The 12,347-nt window shown below is 43.6% G+C and overlaps 1 protein-coding gene and 1 pseudogene across 1 annotated transcript in view; one reads left to right on the forward strand and one right to left on the reverse strand.

Moving 5' to 3' along the window:
- The window catches only part of LOC119241331 (oxygen-regulated protein 1), a 138,374-nt gene extending 126,571 nt beyond the window's left edge, over window positions 1–11,803 (reverse strand). The window contains 1 exon segment of the mRNA XM_037506573.2: window positions 11,778–11,803. The gene's annotated coding sequence lies outside the window, so the exon portion shown is untranslated.
- Window positions 3,752–4,239, forward strand: LOC119249832 (60S ribosomal protein L23a-like; annotated as a pseudogene).
- Window positions 11,804–12,347: the final 544 nt, after the last annotated feature.

Raw genomic sequence — 12,347 nt, forward strand, 5'->3', positions numbered from 1 at the left:
CCTAGAATAGTGCCTGGCATGTAGAAAGTGTTCTACAGGTATTTGTCATATGAATCAGTTGTTACACTACAAGGAACTTTATTCTATTCCTTGGATGTGAAAACATGCTTGAAACACAAAAATATATATAATATCCCAGAAAAGTATTACAATGTTGCAGCAAAGAAACAGGAGATAGAAAGAATCAAAGGGAGATTTTGAATTAAATGATATAATAACAAAACAAAGCCAGAAAATGATCAATAGAAGACTGGAAGGGATGGAGGAAAGAATCAAGAACTGTAAAATAGATAATAGAAGTTACCCTTGAACCTCCGCGGTGGCACAAGGGGTTAAGCACAGCACTTGAAGCTATCCAAAGTCTCTGCAGCACCAGTTCGAACCCCAGCTGGCTAGGGAGCCACCCACATGGCACATCAGACCTCTCCAGTCTTGCCTGCTCCTCCTCTCAGCAGTGTATTTCAGCCAGTCTGCCTGTTCTGTTCCCCACTCTGTCTCTGGTGAATCCTCTCACCCTCCACACCTCTGGCCTGTACCCCAGTTCTTGTATGCATAAATAAATAAATCTTTAAAAAGAAAAGAAGTTACCCAACATGAATACCGGGGAGAAACCAAACTAAGAAAATAGAATGAATAGTTGCAGGGACCTGTGGGACAATAGCATTAGAACTAACATTCAGGTAAGCAAAGTCTCAGAAACAGAAGAGAAAAACTACAGGGCTGAAAAATAACCCAGAATCAGTAAATGAAAACATCCCAATTTTGTCATGAACATAAATCTATAAAGAAGTTGAACAAAACTCAAACAAGATAAACTCAAAGAAATTCCAGTCAACACACATCATAATTAAGACAAAGAAAAATTCTTGAAAGCAGAATTGACTCTAGAAAAAAATAAGGCCCTACCAACTGGAGAAAAGTAAGAAATCAAAGAAATTGAAACCAGAAAAACAATGGAGAAAATCAATTAAGCAAAGAGCTGGTTCTTTGAAAAGATCAATAAAATCAACAGCCTCTAGCAAAACTAACAAAGAAAGAAAAAAGACAGAAATTAGTAACATCAGAAACAAAACAGGAGATATCACTACAGACCTTGCATATATCAAAAGGCTAAGGAAATACTATAATCTTATACACATAAATTTGTGAATTTAGATAAAATGGACCACTTCCTTTAAAAACACAACCTACCACCCCAGATGAAGCAGATTGTTTGAATAGTCTTATAACAGTTAAGGAATTTTATTAACCAATTAAATATAATTGCAATTAAAAACTTCCCCCCCCCAAAATTTCCAAGCACAGATGGTTTTATAACAAATGCTACAAATAACTAAAGGAAAATCAGCACCAATTTTATACAATAACTTCCAAATAATAAAAGAAAAGTCTTCCTAATTAGTTTTATGAAACTAGCATTATTTTGATACCATAAAAAGACTACCATAAAAAGAACATATGTTTTCTCAGATACTCAAATATCTCTTTAGGTCCGTTGCTTACTTTTAAACTAAGCTGCCTGTCTTTTTATTGTTGAATTGTAGAGTTCCTTGATATAGCCTTCATACAAAACATTTGTCAGAAACACAATTTGCAAATATTTTGTCCCAGCTTACATTTTCACTTTCACAAAGGTGTCTTTTGATGCACAAATTTTTAATTTAGATGAAGTACAATTTATTTTTTCCTTCTTTTGTTTGTTTTTTTATGTCAAATCTAAGAAACCATTTCCATTCCAAAGACTTACAGATTTATACCTATATTTTCTTCTGAGTTTTGTAGTTTTCATCCTTGGATTTAGATCTTTTATCCATTTTGAGTTAATTTTTGCATATGGTGTGAGGTAAGGGTATAATTTCATTCTTCAATGTATAGATATTCTCATGTCCCAATACCATTTCTTGAAGTGATTAATATTTCCTCATTGAGCAGTCTTGACCCTCTTGTCAAAAATAAGTTGACATTGGGCCTCCCCAGTGGCGCAGTGGTTGAGCACTGGGTTGCGAAGCTGCCAGCAGCCTCTGCAGCACCAGTTTGATCCCCGGCCGCCGGGCAAGGGTCCCACATGGCGTGCAGACCTCTCCTGGTGCCTGCTGCTCCCCTCAGCAGTGTACTTCGGTCCTTCTGCCTGTTCTGCTCCCTGCTCTGGCTCTGATGAATTCTCTCACCCTCCCGCGCTTCTGACTATACCCAGTGCTTGCAGAAATAAATAAATAAATCTTTAAAATAAAAGAAATAAGTTTACAGTAGACATACAGGTTCATTTCTGGGCTTTTAATTCTATTCCACTAATTTGAAGTCTATTCTGGACTATAGCTTCCTAGTAAGTTTTGAAGTAGGAAATGCGATTGCTCCAGTTTTTCTTTTTCAAGATAGTTTTGGAAACTGGGGGATTATTGCATTTCCATATGAATTTTAGGATCAAATGACTAATTTCTGCAATATAAGAAAACAGCTGGAATTCTACTAGGGATTATACTGAAACTATAGATTAATTTGTGCAATACTTGATGGAAATGCATTATAAAAATAAAAATCTTTCTAACAATAAGATATAAAAATGTACTATAAGCTCAATTTTAAGTCCAATTATTTTTTAACTAGACAAAAATGATTTTTAACTTTACTCAGAAGAATAATAGACAAGAGTAAGAATATTCAAATAAGAATAATAATAATTTTGCCATACTGGGCCTCGCAAGAGCACAAGAGACTAAGATGCAACCTATGAAGCTTTCCACAGCCACTACAGCATGAGTTTGATCCCCAGCCAGGGAGCTACCCACAGGATGCAACAGACCTCTCCTGACTTGCCCGCTGCTCCCCTCAGCAGTGTATTTCAGTCAGTCTGTCTGTTCTATTCCCTACTCTGTGTCTAGTGAATCCTCTCACCCTCCACACCTCTGGCCTGTACCCCGGTTCTTGTATGCATAAATAAACAAATCTTTAAAAAAATAATTTGCCATACTAAAATTTACTATAAAGAAATCAAGATTGAAGGTATTGGTAGGAATTAAAAAATAATTTAGAGAAAGTAATTTGTATGATTATGTATTTACATATATAACTGTATATATTTTATTATACATTTATAGAATTCTATGCAAAAGTACTATTTATGTATATTAAATATATGCATATATGATAACTAAAATATTTTGCCTTTTCTCCCATGATAAGGTGTTTACTTTTCTACCTCTTCATGCTGAAGTTGGCCATATGACTTACTTTGGCTAAAGGGACATTAGCAGTATTACCAAAATACAGCCTTGAAAAGTACTCACACAGTGGAACTTGCTGCCTTTTTGCTTTTGGGAATCCTTTGGTCAGTAGCATGCCAGCTGGTGAATTCAAATGATCACATGATCTCCATCACCCCTGCTAACAGCCAGCCTCTGCCAAACACATGAGTGAGACCAGTGACCTCCAGCTGAGAGCCAAACTGGAATACCATGTGGAGCATAGAAGAGCCATCCCACCTCAGCACTGCCTAAATTGTTGCTATGTGGAATAGAGCACAAATAAATGGTTGTTTTAAGCCAATAGGTTTGAGGATAATTTGTTATGCAGCACAAGCTAACTAATATACTCATGTTGGTGGGAGTGTAGAAAAGCAAGCACTGACTTTTACCCCGGGTAAGAGATAGTTAGAAAACAATTTACAATATCTTCCAAATTTTCAAATATGCATACTATTCTACTTCTAGGATTTTATCTTATAAAAATACATGGAGAAATTCTTTCCACAAAGATGGCATCAAAATCTAAGAAGGAAGCCCCTGTCCCTCCCAAAATAAAAGACAAAGCAAAAGTTTTGAAGGTCAAGAAAGCGGTGCTGAAAGGCATCCAGCACCACAAAAAAGAGAAGGAGTCAGAGGACCATTAAGAGGATGAGGAGAGGGAAAAATGTGAATATCATTCACCTTTCAATGGCCTGAGACACTGTGGTTTGAAGGCAACCAAAATAACCTTGCAATGAGACCCCAGGAGAAACAAGCTTGGCCACTGTGCCATCAAGTTCCTCCAGCCATTGAGTCAGCCATGAAGAATACAGAAGACAACACACTCATGTTCACTGTGGATGTCAAAACCAATAAACACCACATCAAACAGGTTGTGAAGAAACTCTATGACATTGACCTGGTCAAGGTCAACACCCTGATCTGACCTCATGGAAGATAGTGTATGTTCCACTGGCTCCAGACTATGAGGACTCTGGATGTTGCCAACAAACTGTGACCATCTAAAGTGAATCTCACTGGCTAATTCTAAATATAAACTTTTTTGCCATAAAAAAATTTTACAGATGTTCCTAAAAATAAAAGAATGTTATTAGAGATATTGTATACAATAGCAAAGAACTGGTGAAAACATTACTATCTATCAAAAGAGATTTGGCCTCCCTAGTGGTGCAGCGAGTTGGGTTCAATTCCCAGACAGCAAGGGAGAAAACCACATGGCACGGCAGACCTCTCCTGTCTTGCCCGCTACTCCCCTCAGCAGTGTCTTTGGTCCATCTGCCTGTTCTGCTCTCTGCTCTGTCTCTGGTGAATCCTCTCACCCTCCCACGCCTCTGACTGTACCTCAGTTCTTGTATAAATAAATAATTCTTAAAAAAAAAAAGAGATTAGGCAAATAAGGAATGATATGACCCTGAAATAGAATACAACGAAGCATTTTAAAGAATAAAGTGGATCTGTACAGTGAATATTAATTAGTACTGGACACTCCTTCCCCAAATTTTCTAAAAACAAAATAGCTACTCCTGACAATTCATGCTCAGCCTAACATGATACACAGTCACCTTAGTCACAGCAATTGACACATATGACTTTCCCTGAATCTTCCTAACTGAACTAGTGAGACTACCTGTCCAGTCTGGTGGTAATGCTGTACAGGCTCTCAGGGGATCCGATTTCATAGAGATTCACCATCTGAAAAAAGGAAGCTTCAATTGCCAAGTGACATTGCCAATTGCCAAGCTTCAATTGCCAAGTGAGAAAAGAGAAAAAAGTCTACTTGCACTTTTTATGACTTCATTACATAATCAATAAGTTTCCCTCTTTTTTTTTTTAAGATATATTTTATGCATACAAGAGCTGGGATGTAGGCCAGAGGTATAGGGTGGAGGTGAGAGGATTCACCAGAGACAGAGTGGGAAGCAGAAAAGGTGGATTGACTGAAACACACTGCTGAGGGGAGCAGAGGGATATTCAGGAGAGGTCTGCTGCACCATGTGGGTAGCTCCTGGCCAGGGATCTAACTTGTGCTATAGTGGCTTTCGATAGCTTGATAATGCTGAGACTTAACCCCTTGCATCACGAGGGAGGCCCAAGTCTCCCTCTTTTTATTAGGCCATTTAGAGTTGGGTTTTAACGAAGAACCACAACAAATACTGTTCTGTAGTACTAAACAAAAGTGCCCAAAGGATTTAACTGCAAAAAGGATTTTACTACTTATGATATCAGTAAGTGATCAAGTACATGTGATCTGATGTATGCTATTATAATACATAATTTTGAAGATCTTACATACACTTCTAAATGAAATATTAAAAAAAGAAGAGGGCCTCCCCTGGTGGTGCAGGCGCTATGAAGCTGTCCACAGCCTCTGCAGTGCTGGTTCATCCCGGCAGGCACACGAGGATCCCACATGGCGTGGCAGACCTCTCCTGTTGTGCCCGCTGCTCCCCTCAGCAGTGTATTTCATCAGTTTGCCTGTTCTGTTGCCTGCTCTGGCTCTGGTGAATCCTCTCACCCTTCCGCGAATCTGGCCTGTACCCTTGTATAAATAAATAAATAAATAAATAAATAAATAAATAAATCTTTAAAAAAAGAAGAAGACAGAGGTTGCAAGGGATACAATAAAGATATATTGAATTCTGGTCCTTGGTTTGTCATCTAGCTAAGACTCAGACTTGATCTTCAGGGGGCAACAGGAGACAGCCCAGCGTAATCTCACCACCTCCATGGATGCGTGAATTGCCCCAGAATCAAATGAAAACCGTGCCACATGGCAAAGCCAGAGCTGTAGTACCCTGAGGCATTCACTGTGGCCCATGAATGCAGCCTTCCGTAATAGGGATTTTAAGTCAGTAAATGATTTCCAGAGAAGCACCAAAGAGAAAACTTTAATAGTAGTCAGTTAAATACAAAGACACTTTTCCCTTTCCCTCTCCTTTCACCACACCTCCACACCCCCAACACACACAGCAGGAGTCAGCCTTAAAGAGGGAGGGGAGAAGGGCTATCTGAGACTAGATTCCCCCCCTCCTCCTCCAGGACTAGTAGATAGGGTCCTGGCTAAGCCTTCAGGGAGGAGACTGAGGGGATAAGATTTAAACTAAGATTGAGGATTTACAGTGCATTGACCTATACATTCTTCATTTTCCAAATAAATAAATAAAATGAGTTAGATTTTAACAACTAAAAGTAACTAGAAAGCAATAAAATCTTCCCCAGAGTTCACTAATGAACAAGATAGGAAGATTTAAGAGATTATAGTTAAAGTCTTATTTGGAGTGAAACACAAACCATTAGCATTTTCCCCCAGTGACTTCTGACTGCTCAGGGAACTGGTTACTCTAAGTAGACTCAGGCTGCAATGCTAGGTACAGAGCTGGCTTGGTGGAACAGAAGGAAACACATATTTCCTCCTAATGCCAAGCACTGGAAAGTATTTCTAATCCTTGCAGTGGCGGAAGGTAGTTATAGATTTACAGATGAGGAAATAGACGTTCTGAGTAGTTGAGGGACTGCCTGAGGTTCCAGACCTCAGGTGGTCTCTCTGGAATTTTAATCCAGGTCTATCCTGGGTGTTCAGCTCACACCCAGTGCAGCACATTGTACAAAGAGGGCCCTCAGAGGCCCTCTCCGAACTAACTAGGGCTAGTCTCTCCAACTGCACCTTGAATATAAAATGCTCCTGTGTCTTTCCCCACTTTCAATGGCCCCCTTTTGCCCATTTTCATTGGTGTGTTATTCAACTCCCACTTTTACCCACAAAGTTTCTTCCTACAATTCAAACTGATCGTTCTGCTTTTGAATCTCCAATAACCTAAGACCCTATATGTAATAGGTTTGAAGTGATAATGGAGGTGGGGGGAGCAGAAAAAACACTTCTCCAGGAACCCTTGAACTAAAAAAAACAGACTCCAGCTCGACCTGAGTGAGGAAGTGGGGCGGATCAGCTAGAAAGGATGTTGACCCCCATGGGTCAGACCAGAGGAGGGGCCCTCTGGTCTGAGGGAAGTGAAAACAGGGAGTGCCTGGAAGAGATTGTTCATGCTTTCAACCTGGGCCAAGCTAAATGAGTAATGAGAGAGTGTGTGGGGGACCTCACTATATATAGAAGGATCTAGAGACCCACTCCTAGGGAAAAAGAGTCTGTGTGCCCCTAGTCTTAGGGCCTATCTGTGAACAACAAACCCAAGAGATACAACCCAGGGGACAGCTGGGGGAAAGCCAAGAACTTGACCTTCCCCTTTTTTGATTCCCCTGAGTGGTATTAGTGAAACAGGATACAGAGCCCACTTGGGAAGAGGAAGGTCTCCCTTCCTTTGCAAACATGGATGTCTCAGCCACCAGTAATAAACTCTGCAAGAGAACTGACTCCTGCTCTCACACAAGCACCCACTACAGAGGTTTGAGGGTGCTCAGGTATTCATGCAATTTTGCAACATGGCTTTTGTCTTTGAAGGTTTAAGTCTTCTGGCCACAGACTGTGCGTCTTGCAGGTCTCTAGAGTTACATTATACTTCTCTGGAGAAGGAGGATTCTGGGAGACCTCCAACACCCACATTTCCATGTCCATACAAAGCTCTCCTTGCTAATGGGAAATTCTGAGAAAACCACAGCTTACCCAGGTTGTGTCCTTCTTGACAAAGAGCATCCTTGTGCCTATTGAATAGGAAACCTGATGAATATTGCTCAATATTATGATAAAAGATTCTCTAGTTTTCGGCCGGCCTCCCTGGTGGTGCAAGGGGTTAAGTCTCAGCACTATGACGCTATCTGCAGCCACTGTAGCAGGAGTTCTATCTCCAGCCAGGGAGTTGGCCCACAGGGCGCAGCAGACCTCTCCTGCCTCCCTGCTCCCCTCAGCAGTGTATGTTGCTAGATCTGCTCCCCATTATGTCTCTGATGAATCCTCTCAGCGCCCCCCCCTCTGGTCTGCACCCCAGCTCTTGTATGCATAAATAAATAAATCTTTAAAAAAAATTCTCTAGTTTTTAGGGGAGGGAAGAGGAAGGCCAAGTATGAGAAGTCAGCCAACCAAGCTGAGCAGAAGCCTAGTTAAAGCCAGGTGAATGTCCCTTTGCCTCAAGGTGTCAATATTGAGATGACTGAGTGGAGGGGGGAAATTGCCTTTTCTGTAATGATTTTTAAAATTTAGCACCTAGTGATGAAAACCAAATAATCCAAGCAGGAAATTCTCTGAAGCAGTGCATTGCTAATAACACTTATCTATAAACCCTACCATTATTTACAAAGTTGATAAGAAAGTCCCTTCTTGATTAACCTTGAGTGTTGCTGCTACCAGAAGACTATCTGGACTCTAAACTAAAAAAGAAAAAATATATCTCCAGATTTCCAGAAAGATGTGTAAAAATTTATTTCATCACTAAGAATTTCTGCCAGGTCTTCCTCAATAGCTTCCAATCTGAATGGGATTTTCCTACTTCACCAGTGCTCTACCTTGCATTTGAATGGACATGTCCCTTGTTTTCTCTTCTAAATACTCCTTCTTTATTTTACAAATCATTCATTTAAATTTAGTCCCACTGGAGTGTCTTGTAAAATATACACAGAGAAGGTTACAGTCTTCCTCCCCCTACCCCCCAGCTTTGGGGAATCTCAATATCCACGTGGAGGATCCATCTCACATCCCCCAACTGCACAGCTCCTATGCCCTTCAGCTTTACCCCCTTCAGCAGCTCCACCCGGGCCACACCCTCCACTCCAGCCTCACCGGACCCACCATCTCCAAAAACCCCTCTGATGCATCCTCCTACCTTCCCTGTCTCTCCCTCCCTTTTCTTCCAACCCTAAAACTCTCCAGATCTCACGTCCGCCATTAAATCCTAAGCCAAAATAGCACCGACGCTCCCTAGGCCTCCTGTCTGTCTTCCTCACTGTTCCTAAGGGTCCAGCTTTGAAAGAATCCTGCAGTCCCATCTCTATTTTCACACTGGAGCAGCTGAGCATGCGTTTAAAACATGGGCAAAGACGGTACATGGGTTTAAGCAGAGCACATCTTGCATTTCTCTTTTGAGATATTAACAATGTTAAGCGTTGTTCTTACTGGAATCTTCTGAGAGCAATAGTAAAGGTTGATATTTGTGACAGTCGCAATAATATACTGTAAATTGACAACGGACTCAGAAGACAAGAGTCTAGGGTTTCAAAACAGGATCTGCCCTTGAACTGTCCCCAGGAGCTGGGGGGTCGGGGGCAGGATGACTCTGGTCCGCGTTGTTGCCACCAGAAGGGATCACAATTGCCCGAACCCGCACGCATATGGTTTTTTTTCCGGTGGCCTCTGAAAGCCAGGCCAGCCGGCCGCAGTCTGCCACAATCTGCCACACCCGCGAGCCCACGCGCAATCATAGTACATGTGCAGGGCGCTGGGGGGCGCCAGGAGCCTCAGCATTCCAGAACCTGGGGGTTCCGGGTCGAAACCGGGCTCCACTGGGCCTGCAACCAGACACTCCCCGGGCAGCGGCAAGGCGAAGAAGACCGAATCCGCTCCTCGCAGTCTCGTGGGGGCGAATTGAGTGTGGGCAACTGAAAACTGCCTACCTTGTTGCTCCCCAGCCCCTAGCAATCGCGGTAGTGGCCGCCCATATGCGGGGCAAGCCGAGGAAGACCGGCTCAGACCGTCCAAGGCCAGGAGGCCGCCTGCGACTGTAAGGTCAGAAGAGTTTTTTGTTTGTTTTCTTTGGGGCGGGGGTGGGGGGAGGGAGGCTGGTCCTGCAGGGTCCAGTGCAGCGCCTCTACCAGAAAGGTCGCTCCTCCACGGCAGCCCGCCTCTCGGGGAGACGAGTCGCTTCCCAGCTCACAGTTGTGGCTATCTCCTAAACCAACCCAAGCCCGCAAAGCAGAGACCGCGTTACTTTGGTGGGTTTTTTTATTAACCATATGCCAGAACAGGAACACTACAGACTTATCAGACAATGATTGAGTCGGGAGGCCGATTTCACCATCTTGACTTGGCACGCCATCTCCGCCTGGTGATATTAATGTCCGGGAAGCGCAAGGAGGCCTCCTGGCAGATCAACACCTGCCCCAGGAAGGCAGAAAGTTTCGGGCCAATCTCCTGTAATGAGTATCGCCAGCAGAGTTTTCTGTCCATCCTTTGGCTGCCAGCACCCCTGAGATCTGATACAGGATGAATCAGACAGCAAAAGATTGCCCTAAGGGCGTGCAGTTTCCGTCCCTTTTTTTTCTTTTCCCTCAGGGAAATGTATTCCACACTACGTCCCCTGTATTTTATGTGCACTTGTAAGGTACTCTCCTTCATGTGCACAAACTTAGTTTTTGCCTGAATGCGAAGGAGGCATAGGACTCTGCACGTGAAAGGAACAAGTCAAGATCCAAATATACACTGAGTTGGATCGGAGAAGTGGGTCTGATCTCACGCGCAAGTGGAGAGGACCACCAACCAGGTACACACAGGTTCTCTACCAGGAATACAGGAATGTCAAATATAGAGTTAGCTGAAAAAGCAAGTTTCAGAATGTCAAGAAAAATGCCATCCCATTAGTGGAAGAAGAGAGGAGAGGGAGGAAAAAAATCCTACAACATATCTATGATTGTAAATGCAGAGAAAATGTGTACAAGGAAAAAAACAGGATATTGTGAGGAGTCTTTAACTCTGAAATAACTTAGATTTCTCTCCTGTGCTGAAATTCTTATGAAAAATAGGTAATTGAAATTTTTTAATGGACCTACTTAGAAGACCAAAAAACTACTTAGAAGAGAAACAAAAATAAAGTCTGGTCATTTTATTTCTTCTTTAAAAAAAAAAAACCTCTTCCTCTTAACTTCAATAGGGGAATGAGCTCAAAACTTCGTAACTTGAGTCTTTTCGAACAAAAAAACTTAAGCATCAAAAAAACTCAAGACTGCAAGCTGTCTAATTCGAAATTGTAAAACTTTGCCCCCTCCCCTTTTATGTACGGTTGCATGTTTTCCAGTTCCATTAAGGGTAAGCAGTTTTACATATAGTAAGTTTCTCAATTTCTTTTCGAGAGATAAAGAAGGAATTAGCTCTTTCAAGTTTGGAGTAAGAGCAATGGAGTTTTCTTTTTTAGAGAACTTTCCCTGATTAAACAACTTAAAAATCTTTCTCAAGACCGCGAAGTTTCATGTTACCAGTTATACCTGGAGATTGTTATCAATTTGATCTTGAACTTTTCGAATTTCGTTTCCCACCCCCAAGAAGATTCTACGTCTGCCAATTGTTTGTCAGATAAAACTCACAACACCAGCGAGTTCTGAGACATAGAACCACTGGGCCACCAGCTTGGAAGCCCGAGACCCGGGTCTCCTCCTACACCACCGGATCTCTACGATTCCCTCCACTCTCCCCCACCCCGCTGCGCTCCGCCTCCCCTGGCGTCCGGCACAGCTGCACGCGTCCTGCCGGGCCCGGGGTCCATCGCTGGTGGTTGGCGTCCGGCCTTAGCCAAACTTTGGGCCGGACGCGGCACAAACCCTCGGTTCGACCCAAGGCCCAGGCCAGCGTCCCCAGCTGCCCACTGCCTCGCCCTTCACCTTCTTGTCCGGGAGGGAGCTCAGCGAATCGGTCCATGGGCAGTGAGCCCCGCCGGCCATCAACGCGGGCACGCGTTCGAGTCTGGCTCTGGGCGCCACTGCCATACCCCGTTTCCGGGCTGTTCTAGGCCCTCGGGCCCTGCCCTGAGCCCCCAGCCGGACACGCAGCCTCCCCGGACGCGGGGGGGAGGGGTGGGAGCGAAGGAGGGAAAAACCCTGCTGGCTGCTTCCATCTCTCCCGCCCAAATCCTTCCCCGGCGGCCCCGGCCACACCAGCCCGCCGCGCGCCCAAGTCCTCGCCAAGTCCAGAGACACCGCGGGACCCCTGGGCCGCGGGGCCGCCCCGCACGCCGCTCCCTAGAGAACCCCTGCTCCCGCCGCTCGGCTCCACTCGAGCCGCAGAGATGTGCGCCGAGCAGCGCCACTCGCTGCCCTTCGCAAAAAACGCATCGGGTGGCTACTCTTTTATTCTCTCCACGGCAGAAAATAATGCTCCAAGGCCCTCCCCTCGGAGGCGTCGGGCCACAATGTCACGTCTGAATTTTCTGAAGTTTTGACTCCCGAACAAGT

The sequence above is a fragment of the Talpa occidentalis genome, unplaced genomic scaffold, assembly GCF_014898055.3.
Source record: "Talpa occidentalis isolate TD23 unplaced genomic scaffold, MPIMG_talOcc4v2.1, whole genome shotgun sequence".
NCBI classification, from domain to species: domain Eukaryota; kingdom Metazoa; phylum Chordata; class Mammalia; order Eulipotyphla; family Talpidae; genus Talpa; species Talpa occidentalis.